General features: G+C 46.5%; 1 protein-coding gene across 4 annotated transcripts in view; it reads right to left on the bottom strand.

Annotated features, from left to right (window-relative positions):
• The window catches only part of KCNIP1 (potassium voltage-gated channel interacting protein 1), a 408852-nt gene that overhangs the window by 96968 nt on the left and 294615 nt on the right, over positions 1 to 17269 (bottom strand). Inside the window, exon 1 of one of the 4 annotated variants that reach the window (XM_086361128.1) lies at positions 9895 to 10015. The exons of the other annotated variants lie outside the window; for them this stretch is intronic. The gene's annotated coding sequence lies outside the window, so the exon portion shown is untranslated. Of the gene's footprint in view, positions 1 to 9894; positions 10016 to 17269 lie in introns of those variants that run through there. 4 annotated transcript variants of the gene reach the window in all.

Here is a 17269-nt window from a genome sequence, read left to right on the forward strand (position 1 = left end):
TGATACATGCCAACTTCATCAAATGCACAACTAAAGACAGAGTTCTCCTAATGTTGAGGGAAAAAATGACTTGTTGGTTGCATTTTGAGTTGGTGTTTTTCATGTATTATATTGTAAGGATGATTTAGGGAATCTCAAGAGTAATTCTGACTACGCCCAGTTATTATCTTTTGTGCTGATTCCAGAGACACTGAAGTCATTATTTTATAATCTTCTTTATGCAGTTAACTTACCAGTCTTTATTTTTATAAATGGTAATGATGCAAACTTGATCCCTGTTTATTCTTGAATTGTTCCAAATTTCAGATTAGCACACTCCAAAATAATGGTTTTATGATACACGTTATAAATAGATTTCAGAATCAAATTGTGTGAACATCATCTTACTACATTCCAAAAAGCTATAAAGAAAAATTCGCATCATAAACCAGATAATGTTAATGCAAGTCATATACCTAATGTGAAACTACTGGCTCCAATAATACTCTGAAAATGAGAATAACATTGCAATTTTCACCAACAAATAGCTAACGTAATTTAACCACAGGTAGACTTGAGCTCTATCCAGATGCTTGATATATAGGTAAATCATACATAATATCTGCATAAGAAAGAGTAATGAGCAAATTCAACAGCTAGAATGAGCACTTTGTTTTAAATATGTTTTACCTTCATTAAATGCATTAATATTCATGAGTAAATGAATTTTCTATGGCAATGACCGAGATTCAGCCGATCTCCCTACTTTTTAAATGGATGTATGTATGTGTCCTGTGCTTAGTCACTCAGTCCTGTCTGACTCTTTGACCCCATGGACTGCAGCTCGCCAGGCTCCTCTGTCCATGGTGATTCTCCAGGCAAGAACACTGGAGTGGGTTGCCATGCCCTCCTCCAGGGGATCCTCCCCACCCAGAGATGGAACCCAGATCTCTCGTGTTGCAGGCAGATTCTTTACCATTTGAGCTACCAGGGAAACCTAAATGGATACCCAGCATCAAAGTACAGCATGATTTTATGGTGACGGGAGTAGTAGCAGTTTTACAAATTTGCTATAGACTTGTGGACGGGACTGGAAGGTGAGTTCCTGCAAGCTTTCAGGTGCAATCCGCCCTTGGGGATATCCCCAAGGCCCTGAGGCACAGAGCCTGGCTCGTGGCAGGTGCGAGGCAGCATTTGACAAATGGAAAAACCGGTGCCCGGGGGAATGGCATGGGCACCCCAGAGCAGAAGAGTACAGAGAAAAGCAGGTCCCAGAGGGCAGCCTTCTTGGAGGAATTAGGACAGAGACAAAGCCCAGAGACGGGAAGGGCTTAGCACTGACGGAAAGCTGTGCAAAGAAGATTTCAGAAGGAGAGAGGGAGAGACAGAGGGAGGCAGTGGTGTGGGAAGAGTGAAATGGCACAAGAAAGGGATGAGGATGGGGTGACTTTTGTAGAAGAGGAATTGCTGGGTGAAGAAGGCCACCTGTGGACTGGTCAGAACAGCACCCTTTACCTTAGGAAATATCCTTCTCCAATTTAAATGTTTTTAGTGAAAATTGTGATGTTCCTCAAAAGGAGGTGGCTCCCTGGCTACCAGCTGCTTGATGTGGAGGATCTGGGGGGAATCCATCAGTCTTCTTCATGGAATGCTGAAGGGTATCAATGCACTGTCTCTGCGAGGGCAAGCTTTCAAACAGACCTGGAGCTGTGGAGGGTGGCCATCCTCTGCTATGTTCATCAGAAAATGACAGCCTGTCTGCAGGTAAAGAGGGGCGGGGATGAGACAGCAGGAGACAGAGAGAGCTGCCTGGGGCTACATTCCAGGCCTCGGTTCCACCGGGGCTGCCAGCCTCCATCGGTGTGCCTCTGAGAAGTGCTTGGCTTAAAAGTGGTTTATGTTAACTGGCACCAAATTAGAGTTTGGTTTTTGCTTGTTTTCTTTTTCAGCCTAGTCACACAGCATGTGGGATCTTAGCTCCCCAACCAGGGATTGAACCCAAGCCCTGGGCATTGGAAGCTCGGAGTCTTAACCGCTGGACCACCAGGGAAGTCCCAAATTAGAGATTTTTATGTGCATCCACAACAGGAGTCTGGGTTGGGCAGAGAAGGTCTCACAAACTGTGGCACAAAACCCCAACTCAAACCCAGAGGGAGTCTCCCAGATCTGTACTTTTTGACGGTGATGAAGAGTGAGGAGAGGGCAGCAAAGGAGAGACGCGCTCACGTCTTCTTGCTCTTTGCAAGGTCACACCTGGCAGCAGACTCCCCCCCTCCCCAGGTGTACACAACAAGACGCAAAATCCCGGGTCCAGAAAGCTCCAGGCGCCACCCCTCCTGACCTGTATTGACAGAGCCGGGCTGTCTTTCCTCCCCTTGCTAAGCGGTCATTCTGTCTGCCTTCCAGAGCTGCCCGGCTGGAACTCCTCTCGGAGGCCCAGCACTCTCGCTCCCCACCTCCCCTCGGGTATGCGAGGGCACTGTGTCCCCCGGCCCAGGCGCAGACCTTCACGCCTCTCCCCACAGCCCCCATTCCATCCCAGCCCCGCGACAAGCTTTGCTTATTTGGGTGTGTGTTCTCTCATCCCAGATAAGCAAAATGAAGAATGAAAATCTGAGCATATTAACATCTAGAACCAACTTAAACAGCTGTAGACTTCTGGAAGGCAGGGACTATGCCTTAGTTTTTTTAACTTTTTATTTTATATTTGAGTATAGCTGATTAACAGCTTCAGATGCACAGCACAGGGACTCAGCCATACATGTACATGCGTCCACTCTCCCCCAAACTCCCCTCCCATCCAGGATGCCACGTAACACTGAGCAGAGTTCCCTGGGCTATACAGTAGGTCCTTGTTGGTTATCCATTTTAAATAGAGCAGCGTATACCTGTGGCTGGTTTTTGTTTTTTGTGGGTGTTTTGGGGGGTAGGGTAGTTGGAGAAGGGAATGGCCACGCACTCTAGTATTCTTGCCTGGAAAATCCCAAGGACAGAGGAGCCTGGTGGGCTACATGTCAGACACAACTGAGCAATTAACACCACTACCGCTCCTGTAGGGAGGAGGATTCAGGGTGGTGTCAGGAAAAGGGCTCAGGCTTTCCTTACCCAACTCCAGCTTCTCCATCTGTAAAATGGGAAAGCAGCAACTCCCTTTCCACAGGGATGTTTCAATGATAAAAAGAGAGAAGATACATGTAAAGGCACTGGTACATGCCTGCCATGCCACAGGCATACAAACAAATGTCAGGCCCTCTCTGCCCCACTGGCTATCTTCATATAGCTCAGTTGGTAAAGAATCTGCCTGCGATGCAGGAGACCCCAATTCGATTCCTGGGTCAGGAAAATCCACTGGAGAAGGGAAAAGCTCCCCATTCCAGTATTCTGGCCTGGAAAATTCCATGCACTGTATGGTACATGAGGTCACAAAGAGTAGGACACGACTGAGTGACTTTCACTTTCACTCTGCCCCAGCACGTCCCCTCGAGTCTGACAGCTAATGTCACCGAGACAAGCAAATGTGGACACCTGCCGGCTTCTCTAGCCCAGCCTCCCGGTTCCATCCTGAGCGGGCAATGCCCCCTTTCCTCTGCACCTGGCCACTTCAGTGGCTCCAGGGCCTCTCCTTCTGACCTTGGGAACGCTGTCCCCTAACACACTCCCAGGGACGGCAGCTCTACCTTTCACTTCGTCTCCCGCCCTCTCTCCTCCTCCCCCACAGCCAGCCCGCTTTCCCATCGCTCACCCTGACAGCCACAAACGCCTATTTATTTGCCAGCTAACTTCCTGGTGGTTTAATATCCCCTTGAATTACTGTACAATCTCTTTCAAGTTATATTTGATTATTTTTCACATTTAAAAACATGAACACAGTTACCCAACAATGGCACGTGCCATTACAGTCAGAAATAAAATAGTATTGCAATACAATCTATGCATCTCAGACAAGGACTCGGTCCCTGGAAATTATGTCTCCAGCAAGGAGCGAAATCTGCCGTGATAGGTACCATATAAATGCATATGAGACAATAAATAGTTACAAAGGGAGAGGATGCTGAATAATTAATCCACCCGCCTCTCCAGGAACGCTCTTTATAAATCTGTCCCAGGCGTTCATTTGTTTTGTTTTGTTTTTTAACAGAAGCAAATATTTAAAAGTAAAAAATAAATTATGTTCAGGAAGGAGAGATAAAAAGAAAAACTCAGTGGGAGGGAGATAGAAGATTATAGATGGTGAGAGTTCCAAGATTCCTGTAACATCAGCCGGATGGCACTTGTTAAGGAGACGGATGGGAATATTCTGAGGGACACAGGATTGGTCTAAAATCGGATCTAAGCACTAGGTGTTCATGCTGGATTAATGCTATGGACTTTGTTTATGGCTGTTGTTTAGTCACTAAGTCATGTCAGACTCTTTGTGACCCCGTGGACTGCAGCACGCCGGGTCTCCCTATCCTTCACTAACTCCCAGAGTTTGCTCAAATTCATGTCCATTGAGTTGGTGATGCCATCCAACCATCTCATCCTCTGTCGTTCCCTTCTCCTCCTGCCTTCAATCTTTCCCAGCATCAGGGTCTTTTCCAGTGAGTCAATTCTTCCATCAGATGGCCAAAGTATTGGAGCTTCCGCTTCAGTATCAGTCCTTCCAATGAACATTCAGGGTTGATTTCCTTTAGGATTGAATTGTTTGATCTCTTTACAGTCCAAAGGACTCTCAAAAGTCTAGAGAAGAAGTCTAGCAGCACAATTCGAAAGCATCAGTTCTTCAGTACTCAGCCTTCTTTGTGGTCCAACTCTCACATCCACACATGACAATGGAAAAACCATAGCTTTGACTAGACGGAGCTTTGTCAGCAAAATGATGTCTCTACTTTTGAATATGCCGTCTAGGTGTGTCATAGCTTTCCTTCTATGGAGCAAGTGTCTTAATTTCATGACTGCGGTCACCATCTGCAGTGATTTTGGAGCCCAAGAAAATAAAATCTGTTACTGCTTCCACTTCTTCCCCTTCTATTTGTCATAAAGTGATGCGGACAGATGCCATGATTTTCATTTTTTGAATGCTGAATTTTAAACCAGCTTTTTCACTCTTCTTCCTCACTTTCATCAGTAAGCTCTTTAGTTCCTTCACTTCTACCATTAGAGTGGTCTTCACCTTCATCAGTAAGCTCTTTAGTTCCTTCACTTCTACCATTAGAGTGGTATCATCCGCATATCTGAGATTGTTGATGTTTGTCTTAGCAATCTTGATTCCAGCTTGTGATTCATCCAGCCCAGCATTTTGCATGATGTACTCTGCATGTAAATAAAATAATCAGGGTGACACAAAATAGCCTTGTCTACTCTCTTCCCAATTTTGAACCAGTCCGTTGTTCCATGTCTGGTTTTAACTATTGCTCCTTGACCTGAATACAGGTTTCTCAGGAGACAAGTAAGGTGGTCTGGTATTCTCATCTCTTCAAGAATTTTCCAGAGTTTGTTGTGATCTACACAGTCAAAGGCTTTAGCATAGTCAATAAAGCAGATGTTTTTCTGGAATTCCTTTGCTTTTTCCATGATTCAGTGAATGTTGGCAATTTGATCTCTGGTTTCTCTGCCTTTTCTAAACCCAGCTTGTACATCTGAAAGTTCTTAGGTCACATACTGCTGAAGCCTATGTTGAAGGATTTTGAATGTAAACTTATTAGCATGTGAAATGAGTGCAATTATATAGTAGTTTGAACATTCTTTGGCCTGCACCCAGGTCTGTGTGTAGCTGGAGAAGAAAAAACTCATAGGGACACAGTTAGAAAAGCTCTAGAAATCTCCTCCCTTCCCTTGACACTACTGGATTTCCAAGAATCTCAGGGTAAGTACAAGATTTTATGTGATCCAATCCAAACTTGACTTTGAATTGCATCCTTCCCACCTTTTCCTCATTATACCCTCCAAACCTTTCTGGTTTGGAGCCAAAAAGACCCCAAACTCTTCTGCCCTTCAGATATATTCACTCACTGGCTTCAATTATGTCCAACTCTTTGAGACCTCATGGACTGTGGCCTGCCAGGTACCTTTGTCTGTGGAATTTCCCAGGCAGGAATACTGGAGTGGGTTGCCATCTCCTCCTCCAGGGGATCTTCCCAACCCAGAGAATGAACCCACGTCTCTTGGGTCTTCTGCATTGGCAGGTGGGTTCTTTACCACTGTGCCACTTGCGAAGCCCAATTCTCACTCACCCTTCTGGTTACTGGGTCTAAAATTCTCCAGATCTGAAATTCCTTTGGATTCAGAAGCTTCCTTTTAAAATATGCTCCTTGTGCCAGTCAGTCATAACTTAGTGGGAAATACGGTGGGCTATAGTCCATGGAGTCTCGAGTGGACACGACTAAGCATGTGTTTTTTTTTAACTTTTTATGTTGGAGTATAATTGATTAACAGTATTGAGTTAGTTTCAGGTGTACAGTAAAGTGACTCAGTTCTATGTATACATCTATCTATTCTTTTTCAAATTATTTTTGAAAAATAATTAAATTATTATTATATCCCCAACTAGTTTAATGCATAATACTGAGTAGCATTGCCTGTGCTATATAGTAGGTCCTTGTTAGACACCCATTTTTAAATATAGTAATGTGTACATGTCAACCCCAAATTCCTTAACTATCCCCCCCTTCCCCTTCCCCTCTGTTAACCATAATTTTGTTCTCTAAATCTGTCTCACTGTCTTTTCATATGAATTTTTTCTGATTACTAATGAGGTTAAGCAACTTTGCATAGAATTGTGAGCCTTAAAATTCTTCTGTGAAATTAGTTTTTTTAATCTTCTGCCCATTTTTTATGTTAGAGTGTTTGCTTTCTTCAACTTAATCCTGGATACTAGTCTTCTATTGGTTATATTAATATGTGCTGCAAATAACTTCTCCCACTCCATGGCTCATATTTTAACCCTCTTTAAAGTGACTTTTGCTTCCCTGGTGGCTTATGTGGTAAAGAATCTGCCTGCCATGTGGGAGACCCAGGTTCAATCCCTGGGTCAGGAAGATCGCCTGGGAAAGGGAATGACAACCCACTTCAGTATTCTTGCCTGGAGAACTCCATAGATAGAGGAGCCTGGCGGCTACAGTCCATGGGGTCACAAAGAGTAGGACATGATTGAGCGACTACTACTTTCACTTTCAAAGAATCTTCTGATGGGCAAAATTCTTAATTTGAATGAAATCAAACTTATTCATCTTTTCCTTATGGTCTATACTTTTTGTATCTTGTTAAAGAAATCCTTTCCTAACGTGAGGCCATACATATATTCTCCTATATTGTCTTCTGAAAGTTTTATCATTTTTCTTTTTCACATTTAGATTTTTAATTCACCTGGTCCTAACTTTTTTTTTTTTTCATGATGTATAGCATGTAGGATCTTAGTTCCCTGACCCAGGATTGAACCCGTACCCCTTGAAGTGAAAGCTCAGAGTCCTAACCACCCAACCACCAGGCAAGCCCAGTATTGATTTTTTTTCCCAAACATTAAGCTTTTTATTTTGTATAGCTGATCAACAATGTTGTGGTAATTTCAAATGAACAGCGAAGGGACTCAGGCATACATACACATGTATCCATTCTCCCCCAAACCCCTCTCCCATCCTGGTACTGATTTTTATACCTGGTACAGGGTATGAAGCAGGCTTCCCTGGTGGCTCGGCAGTAAATAATCTGCCAGGAGACCTGGGGTTCGATCCCTGGGTTGGAAGATCGCTTGGAGGAGGGCATGGCAACCAACCCTAGTACCCTTGCCTGGAGAATCCCGTGGACTGAGGAGCCTGGCAGGCTATGGTCCATAAGGTCACAAAGAGTCAGACATGACTGAAGTGACGGCATGTGAAGTAGGAAATCAATTTAATTTTTTTCCACAATAGACCACCAGTGGTCCCCAGCACGGCTATTTAAAAGTCTATTGTTTGCTCCACAGGTTTGCGGGTCACGTGTCAGCTCTCTGTATCTGTGGGAGGACCTTCTGAACGATTGTTTCCCATCGTCTATTTGTTTCTCTCTGTAACTACACTCTCCTCACCATTCTTGCTTTATCCTGAGTCTCACTTGTTGGTTGAGTCAGTCCTTTCATTACATTCTTTCAAAAGTATTGCTGTCATTCTTGATTATTTGAATTTCCATAAACATTTTGGGAGTAGTTCTTAAAGTTCCTGAAATGTTAGAATTCTGATCAGCTCTTCATCAGAATCACAGGCCACTTTGGGGTGAACTGACGTCTTCACTGTGTTAAGTCTTCCAATCCAGTCATGGCTCATTCTCCCCATCTACGTCTGTGTGTCTGTCAGTCGCTCAATTGTGTCCGACTCTGCGACCCCATGCACTGTAGCCCGCCAGGCTTCTCTGTCCATGGAATTCTCCAGGGAAGAATACTGGAGTGGATTGCCATTCCCTTCTCCAGAGGGTCTCCCCGATCCAGGGATCGAACCCTGGTCTCCTGCATCGCAGGCAGATTCTTTAGTGTTTGAGCTACAGGGAAGGGCCCCCCATCTCTGTAGATCTTCCTTAATGTCATGGATAAAGTTTTATTAATTCCCCCCACAAATGTACAACCTTTGTGGATTATTCCTAGATGTTTTAGATATTTAATATTATTTTAAATAATATTTTTAAAGGGGCCAGTTTCTTTTTTCTCTGGGTGTTTGTTTTTCATTGATTTTTGTCCAAAAACCTCATTGAATACAAGAATTTTGATAATGTATCTTAGATTATTTGAATCTATGCAACTGTATCACCCATAAATTTTTTCTGATTCTTACACATTTTATTGATTTCTTTTGCCTTCCTGTGCTAGCTGGGATTTCCAAAACCATTTTTTAAAAAAGTGATGTTAATGCCCTTAAAGGGTATATTTTCAACGATTCTTTCTTAGGTATAGTGTTTGCTGCATGCTTTTTGCAAATACCCTTTACCAGGCTAAGAGAGTTCTTTCTAATCCTGGTTTGCTATGTTTAAAAAGATAATGGACAGGGCTTCCCTGGTAACTCAGTGGTAAAGAATCCACCCGTCAATGCAGGAGACACGGGTTTGATCCCTGATCCGAGAAGATCCCACGTGCTGCAGAGCAACTAAGTCTGCATGCCACAGCTACTGAGCCTGTACTCACCACGCTCTGCAATAGGAGAAGCCCCCGCAATGCAAAACCCGAGAACCACAGGTAGAGAAAGTCCCCGCTGCAACGAAGACCCAGTGTAGCCATAAATAAATAAATAAACCCCATTAGTTCTTTAAAAAAAATAATCGATGGGAGATTTTGTCAAACGCTTTTACCTCATCCGCATATGTTGATGAGCACATGATTTTTGTCCTTTATTAATGTACGTTGCTTGAAGTGACTTTAAGCCAATCCTGCATTCCTGAGTAACCTCAGCTTCTTTATGTTGTTGGAATAAGCTTGCTAGTATTTTGTTGAGATTTACAAAAAATTATTATTAATATATCTACATGAGCAATATTATATTTTAATTACCCTTTCTTTGGCAGGATTTGATGTCAAGCTTATGTGTGCTTGATAATGAGTTGGGAAGTCTTCCTTCTTAAAATATTCCTTGAATATTCATTACAATCAACTGGTAAAAGTGTCTGGGTCTGAAGTCTGTGTTGAGAAAAGGTGTTTATTAACTGATAATTTCTCTGAGGCTATCAGTTTTCAGTATCATTTTGAGTCAGTTTTGGTAAGTCTATATTTTTATAAAATTTTTTCTGTTTTCTACAGGTTTTCTAATTACTGCACGATGGTTGTTCAGAATGTCCTCTTAAATCTCTAAAGGTCTTATGTTTCCTTTTTTTCCTCCTAAAATTTGTTTATGCTTTCTGTTTTTTTTTTTTGGTCGGGGGGGGGTGGTGGGGCGGGGATCAATCTTACAAAAACAAAACTTTATCTAGAATTTTACTTACATTTACATTTGCTTCCCTGGTAGCTCAGCTGGTAATGAATCCGCCTGCAACACAGGAGACCTCAGTTTGATTCCTAGGTGGGGAAGATTCCCTGGAGAAGGGATAGGCTACCCACGCCAGCATTCTTGGGCTTCCCTTGTGGCTCAGCTGGTAAAGAATCTGCCTGCAATGTGGAAGATCTGGGTTTGATCCCTGGGTTGGAAAGATACCCTGGAGAAGGGAAAGGCTACCCACTCTAGTTTTTTGGCCTGGAGAATTCCATGGACTGTACAGTCCATGGGGTCACAAAGAGCCAGACACGACTGAGCAACTTTCACTTATTTATTTTCAAAAGTTAATTTCTCCTGTTACTTTTATTATTTACTTTTTCTTCTACTTTCTTGAGATTTATTCTGTTTTTTTTTTTTTTTTCCTCTTCTAATATGTTGTCTACTTTGTTCATTAATTTTCAACCTCCCTCCTCTTCTTTTATAACTATTTACATCTTCAAGGCCAAGCTGCCCAGGGTTGGGGGTTCCCCTGAAGCCTGAGGGTCGCCCTGACTCAGCTCTGGGCCCCTGCTTCACCGTGATCATTGCAGCAGAGTGCTTTGCTGAACTGGTTGTGACCTGGAGGCAAGGGCAGGCCAGGACCTAAAAGAGCCAACAGGACCTTGGGCTGCCAGCCAGCGCCCTCTGCTGGTGCCCCCAAGCCTTCCCCAAACCCTTCAGTTTCTGGCAGCTGCAAACCTCAGCCGTCCTGAATTCTTCTCTCCCTCCCTTGTCCCACAGAGCACTCACTCTGTGACCTGCCTGGCTGCTGGGGACACGGGCAGAAATCAGCAGTGGTCTGGGTTGAGAGCCAGGCACTCGTGCTGCTGCTGTTGCTCAGCTCAGCCCTGAACAGATGCAAGTCTTGACTTGGCCTCTGGACTCCTCCACTCTGGTGCACTCTCCCAGAGAAGCCAGACAGATGCTCACAGATGTCAACACATTCAATCCCTGCTCAAAAGTCTACTGTGGCTTTTCCATTATGATTTATCCCATGAGACTGGATTTGGTTCCCTGCGTTACACAATAAGACCCTGTGGTTTATCTACTTTAAGTGTAATTGTTTGCATCTGCTGCTGCTGCTGCTAAGTCGCTACTTACCCCAAACTCCCTCCCCTCTTCTCCTTCCCCTTGGCAACCACAGGTCTCTTCTCTATGTCTGTGAATATATGTCTATAACTGAGTCACTTTGCTGGCCCCAACCAGGGATCAAACCTATCCCCCTCCCACTCCCCCTGCAGTGGAAGAAACAAATGTTAACCACTGAACCACCAGGGAAGTCCCTGCCTCCCTCTTAAAAGGGCCCTGTGATTACATCTAGGGCTCACCTGGATAATCCAGGAAAATCTCCCCATCTCAAGGTCCCAAACTTAATTACAGTGGCAAAGTCCCTTTTGTCCCATCAGGTAATAGTTACAGCTCCTGTTTGGAAAGCGTGACTCAGATTCCCGCATCTGGATTCATCTCTTCTTCACTGGCTGATCCTGAGTAACTAACTTGGTCTCTCAGAACCTCCATTTCCTCCAATAAAATGGAGATAGTAATCCCAGGTACAAGAAGGTTGTGGGTTTAAAGATGAAGTGGGATGATGGGAGCTATGGTTGAATATTGATTTGATTAAAATCTGCATCTGAATTTGCTTCTCTCAGATCCACCCTCAGCCCTCAGCTCTCCTGGGCTTGAAGCAAACACAGTAGATGAGGTTAAAAGAAAACTGAGGGGGCTGGGACTTGAAGGAAACTTCCTATGGAACTCCCCCACACCTGTCCTTTATACGTGGCTGTGGGTCTCAGCCATCACTCTGATGAAGATACTGGGAAAGCAGTATTGGAGTCCGATGGAGGCCCCCTGTGGCCCCCAGGTTTATTCAGTGAGCTGGGACCCTTTAATGTCAGTGCCCCTTGGGAGACAGGCAAGGGGAGGGGCTTCGTATTCCACATGCTCCCATAGGCTTTGGAGGTCTATGACGCTAGCAACAATGAGTCACGTGCCTAGCACTGTGTGCACACAGTCGGTGCTCAATACATGTGGCCCCTCCCCATTTTCCTCTTGCCCATCTGCTTCTTGAGAGCAGCCCCTGGGCTCTTGACGTCTTTCCCTTCTTAGGTCTAGAAAGAAGCCGTGAGGAGCGGCGGAGGCATCAGCCGGGATTCTCTGCAGCTCTGTTGGCCTGTGATGTGGCCAGCGGCTTCATGCCCTGCTCTCACGCATCTGACCAAGAGGGACTGGAGACGCCTCCAGGGGGCGCTGTGAGGACTGAGGGGGACAGGCGGCTCACACCCAGCCGGGAGGAGAGGAGGGCTGGGGGCTGACTCAGTGGCATGCTCAGAGGACCTGAGTCACCTCTCATAGGGCATCCTTGTTTGACAAGATGGGGATACACATTGACCCCAACTTCATAGACAGGCTTCCCTGGTGGCTCAGTCAGTAACGAATCCGCCTGCAATGCAGGAGACCTGGGTTCGATCTCTGGGTTGGGAAGATCCCCTGGAGAAGGAAATGGCAACCCACTCCAGCATTCTGGCCTGGAGAATCCCATGGACAGAAGAGCCTGGCGGGCTACAGTCCATGGGGTCGCAAAGAGTTGGACACGACAGCGTGACCTTCACTTTCACGGACAGGAGGGATCTGGGCAGGCTGCAGGGAGCAGGGGTGGAGGGAGAGGCGTGGTGGGGGGCGGGTCTGTGCACCGAGCTAGGGCTGGTCCTGAAGGAGGGACACCTGCGGGTGCCGCCTCCCTTTGCCGCCTGCTGTGCTGACGTTGTTCACTTCCTCAAGGGCTTTTCACTTAGTCTTGGCAGTCACCAATCACCTTACATTATTTTCAAAGAGACTTTCAAAGTGCTTAAAAATGAGCTTGCGACTTCCCCAGTGGTCCAGTAGTTAAGAATCCGCCTTCCAGGGATGTGGATTCACCCCTGGTTGGGAAACTAAGATCCCACTGCTTCAGGGCAACTACTGAGGCCGAGCACCACCAGGAAGACCCGGTGCAGCTCCCCACTCCAGAGACGAGGCATACTTAACACTCAGGGCCTTCGTGGGCCTCGGACTAGGAAAAGTACGTGAGGGCAGCAAAAGCTTTAAGGCACTGGCCCCTGCTCTGAAACGTTGGATGTTTCAGTTACCCCAGGCCCCCCTCCTACCAACCCTGAAGGCTTCTGAGCTCTTTTCCCAAAGGCCTCCTTTATGCTGGAAAAGACTCCATCTTGGGGAGGCTGGAGTTTATGAACAGAAACATTCCATAAATTTGATTTAGAGAGGACTAAGTCGACTGAAAGGCTGAAAACATCGCCAAGAGGATGGTGTTGCTCTTGAGTCTTGGCTGAGACCCAGGGGAGCAGGCCTCCCCAATACACCAGCAGACGTGAGGATTCAGAGTCTGGGCAAAGCACTGAGGGTGTGGGGTGTACCCTGGGGAGACGCCCATGCCGGCTAGGGAGGCTCGTGACTGAGGCTCAGGCTGTGTATGGGCCGCCGAACACCTACCTGGTCTGAGGGACATTTTATTTACTTCTCAGAGAGAGAAAATAGTCCAAATCCTGGGTTTCCCACCTCAGAATGACTTTCTTCAAGTGGAAGTTTGAAGATATCTGTCTCTCCTTTTGGGCTTTCTAGGTGGCGCTTGTGGTGAAGAACCCGACTACCAGTACAGAAGATACAAGAGACATGGGTTTGATCCCTGGGTCGGGAAGATCCCCTAGATGAGGAGGGCATGGCAGCCCACTTCAGTATTCTTGTCAGGAGAATCCCATGGACAGAGGAGCCTGGTGGGCTATGGTCCATAGGGTTGCAAAGAGTCAGACACGACTGAAGCGATTGAGCATGGACGCACGCACATCTTTCCCTTCATCTCGTCTTCCTAGTGGACACAGAGCCCAGGATGCAGCCGCCCCAGAGCACCCTGGGAGAAACCATCCTCGAGCCTTGGGGGGGCACCTCTTTCTAAAGCATCCTGAGAACAGTGAATCACACAACCCCGGCATGTCCTGTTCCCTTAAAACCCAGAGAAAATGAATTCCTCTCACACTTGGAAGAAACTGTCCCCAACTCCCTTTTAGGCAAGAGTTAGCCCTGTGCACACGACCCGTCCACAACAGGACCCCGCGGCCCGGAACCACGGAGAAGTTACAGGGGGTCGGAGGCGGAGGGTGTTACCCGCCAAGTCCTGAGGCTGCACACACAGGTCCCTCTGGAGTCTTTTACGCTTTAGTGCCACAAATCAAATGTCACTAGAAACCTGGCCTTTCCTCCACATCACAGTCCCCCCTCCTACACGCGCAGTGACTGGAGTCTAAAAACCGTTCCCATCGGCTGCAATTTTGACATGAGGCGATGAGTGGGAGATGCAAAGCCAGGGATGGGAGACATGGCTAGTGGGATGCCCATGAGTTTGGAAACGGCCGAGGCTGCATGCCACCGAGGTCGAGGGTCTTTCAGAGCATCCACGTGGGACTGACGAGGTTCCCTCAAAGTTCCCTGCACCCTTCCAAACCGTGACGGTAGGTCTCAGCCATTTGAAGCCACCAGATGAAGCTCTTAAGAGCCAGTGTCATAGATCATGGGAAGATACTCCCTTGGAGCAGGCAGCCGAGTGCAAGCCACATGCACAGGCCTTACGGTACCTATGGTACCCAGAAGCCACTGTCCCCTCCAACCAAAAGCCACGCCTCCCCCAACCAAAGCTAGGGGCCCTCAGTGTGACCCTGAGTTTTGGCATCCCCTCTCCAGACCCAGAGAAGTCTCCTTTGGGACAGGAGAAACCCGCACATTGAAACCACCCTATCTGAGAATCGAGAAGCAATGAAGGACTCGTGTCTTACTGTGGCCGCTTTTGCTCCCAAACTGCCAGTGTGCCATCACACAGCCCTCCCGCTGGTCCAGCCTGACTTACCTGCAAGAGAGAACACAGATGGGATGACAGACACCTTCCCTGGGGACCAGCACAGCCTCCTGGAGGGCTCCAGAGCAGCTTCTCACACTGAGGGAGGATTGGCCCTAAAAAGGCCTTCCTCACAGCAGGGCAGAAACAGGGAAGCCCACATTTTCTCCTGCTGCCTTAACTTTGACCAGGTCAACAGCCCCAGAGAAATGTGATGAGGCTCAGAAATGGAGTCTGGAAAGAAGCTCTTGGTAGGGACGCAGGGCAATGGACAGGCCATGCCCTCAGGCCTCCGTGGGCACATGTTGGGAGGCAATAAACGAGAGCTGCCTTCTGAGCTGGGAGGTGGGGACTTGCCTCTGCTTGAATCAGTTCCTTGGAGAAGGGAACAGTGGGGACCAAGATATATTCTCTTTTTGCACCCAGGGGCTTTGTGGTTCAGCGAATGTTGAATCCTCTGCACAGCTGCAAGCCAAAAGGAAGTAGCAATTCCAGGGTGGAGTTTGGATTCCCGCTGAAAGACGATGCTCCCCCCCGCCCACCCCCCAATCCCCAGTTCCTGTGCATCCAAAGCAAGCAAGAGTCCATTCTGTTCATCCCATGCCAAGCTGCCTTCTACTGTTTCCCCTGTAGGATATTACCAAGGTTTATAGTTCTCTAGACTACAAAGTCTGTTGGCATCTCAGGCAATGGCAAGTGAGGGCTGAGAGTTTTAAACAACCAGGCTTCTTCTCAAATATATCCGCCCATGCCTAGCACACACTAAGATTTTATTAACAGTAAATGCTGTTTATCCTCCCTGATGTTAGGCTCCACTTCTCACTCAGTCTATAGCCTTGGTGTGTATGTAGAAAAATAGATATGCCTCTGTTGTCCAAAGCCTGAGGCACCAGTCAAAGACTTTCCCTGCCAGTTTTTCCTTTGGCATGATTAATTTTAACTCAGTTCTGGGTATTGACCTGCAGTTTGGGAGCACCATCACCCAGTACACAGCCTAAACCATAAGTAAGTGCTCACCTGAAATTCAGACGGCAGCCATGGGCTCAAGCTCACCTAGACTTAGCTGACTTTTCCATTCCCTGCTAATGTCGAGCACCACGCTGGGTAGGTTTCTGCCCCCCAAGCTTTCCCATAGCGTTGATAAGCTAATATCCATTGTGAAACTCTACTGCCCACCACTTCCTGGCCTTCAGATCACTATCCTTGTCTCAGAAGATGGGAAAAATATCTAATTCTCATATCAGCCACTCAGGAGTCACCCTTGGCATTTCCCTGGTCCCCATTTCCTTCTGAATTCATCACAGAGTTCTGTTGATTCTACTTTTTAAATCTCTCCACTGTCACTGTCATCTGTAGAATTGATGGCTGCGCTTGTGCAGCCATTTGGGGCCATGAAGTAACACCCATAGGTTGATATTGGCAGAACAGAAAGATAGAAGGAGCCTGAGTTCTTTGTGATTCCTTGAGGCTGCCATCCCAACCATGCACCACTTCCTCCTGCCTTCTTTAACATGTAAGAGAGAAAAACTTCACACTCTAGTGTTAGGTTATTTTGGAACTTGAACACATGCAGTTGAACCTCATCCAACTGAATCGGTGAGGTGGAGAAAGGAGATCTGACTTGTGAACAGCTGTATCCCGGGCTTCCCTGGTGGCTCAGATGGTAAAGAACCTGCCTGCGATGCAAGAGGCCTGGGTTTGATCTCTGGGTTGGGAAGATCCCCTGGAGAAGCAAATGGCCACCCACTCCAGGATTCTTGCCTGGAGAATTTCATGGACATGCACAGTCCATGGGGTATGGCAGGTGGAACACACATGACTATAGAATTAGAAAGTGTCAGGGAGACGGGAGGACAGGAAGGTTCCACAGGTGAGAGTGGGCCGAGGAAACATGGGACGGAAGTTGTCACAACCACAGATGGCTGGGGAATTACTGAGCTTGGGTATTATATGTCCACCTGTATTACCTCAGCTGTATCACTTCTCACGATGATCTTATGAGTTTGATTTGTTTTATTAATGAGAAAAGTGAGTTTAGAGACATGATGTAATTTGTCAAAGGTCACATAGTTAATAGTGGATGCAGGATTCAACCCCCAAGAAGCCTGGCTCCAAGGTCTATCCCTGAAATACTGACTTCTGGAGGAGCATTTGTTTTTCTTAAATATCCAACAGAGATGAGTGTTTTTGTTTGTTTGTTTGTATTTTACAAGTTGCTGAAGTACAAACAGAATTGACTGTTAGTCCAGAAGAAAATCTAAAGATCATCTAACTAGAGCCTTATCATTATTATCATTATATAATATTAATCATTCAGTTCAGTTTGGTTCAGTTCAGTCGCTCAGTCGTGTCCGACTCTTTGCGACCCCATGAATCGCAGCACGCCAGGCCTCCCTGTCCATCACCAACTCCCGGAGTTCACTCAGACTCACATCCATCGAGTCAGTGATGCCATCCAGCCATCTCA

This window comes from Bos grunniens, chromosome 20, assembly GCF_055505025.1.
Source record: "Bos grunniens cultivar Pamir isolate PY7600 chromosome 20, Bosgru_T2T1.0, whole genome shotgun sequence".
NCBI lineage: Eukaryota > Metazoa > Chordata > Mammalia > Artiodactyla > Bovidae > Bos > Bos grunniens.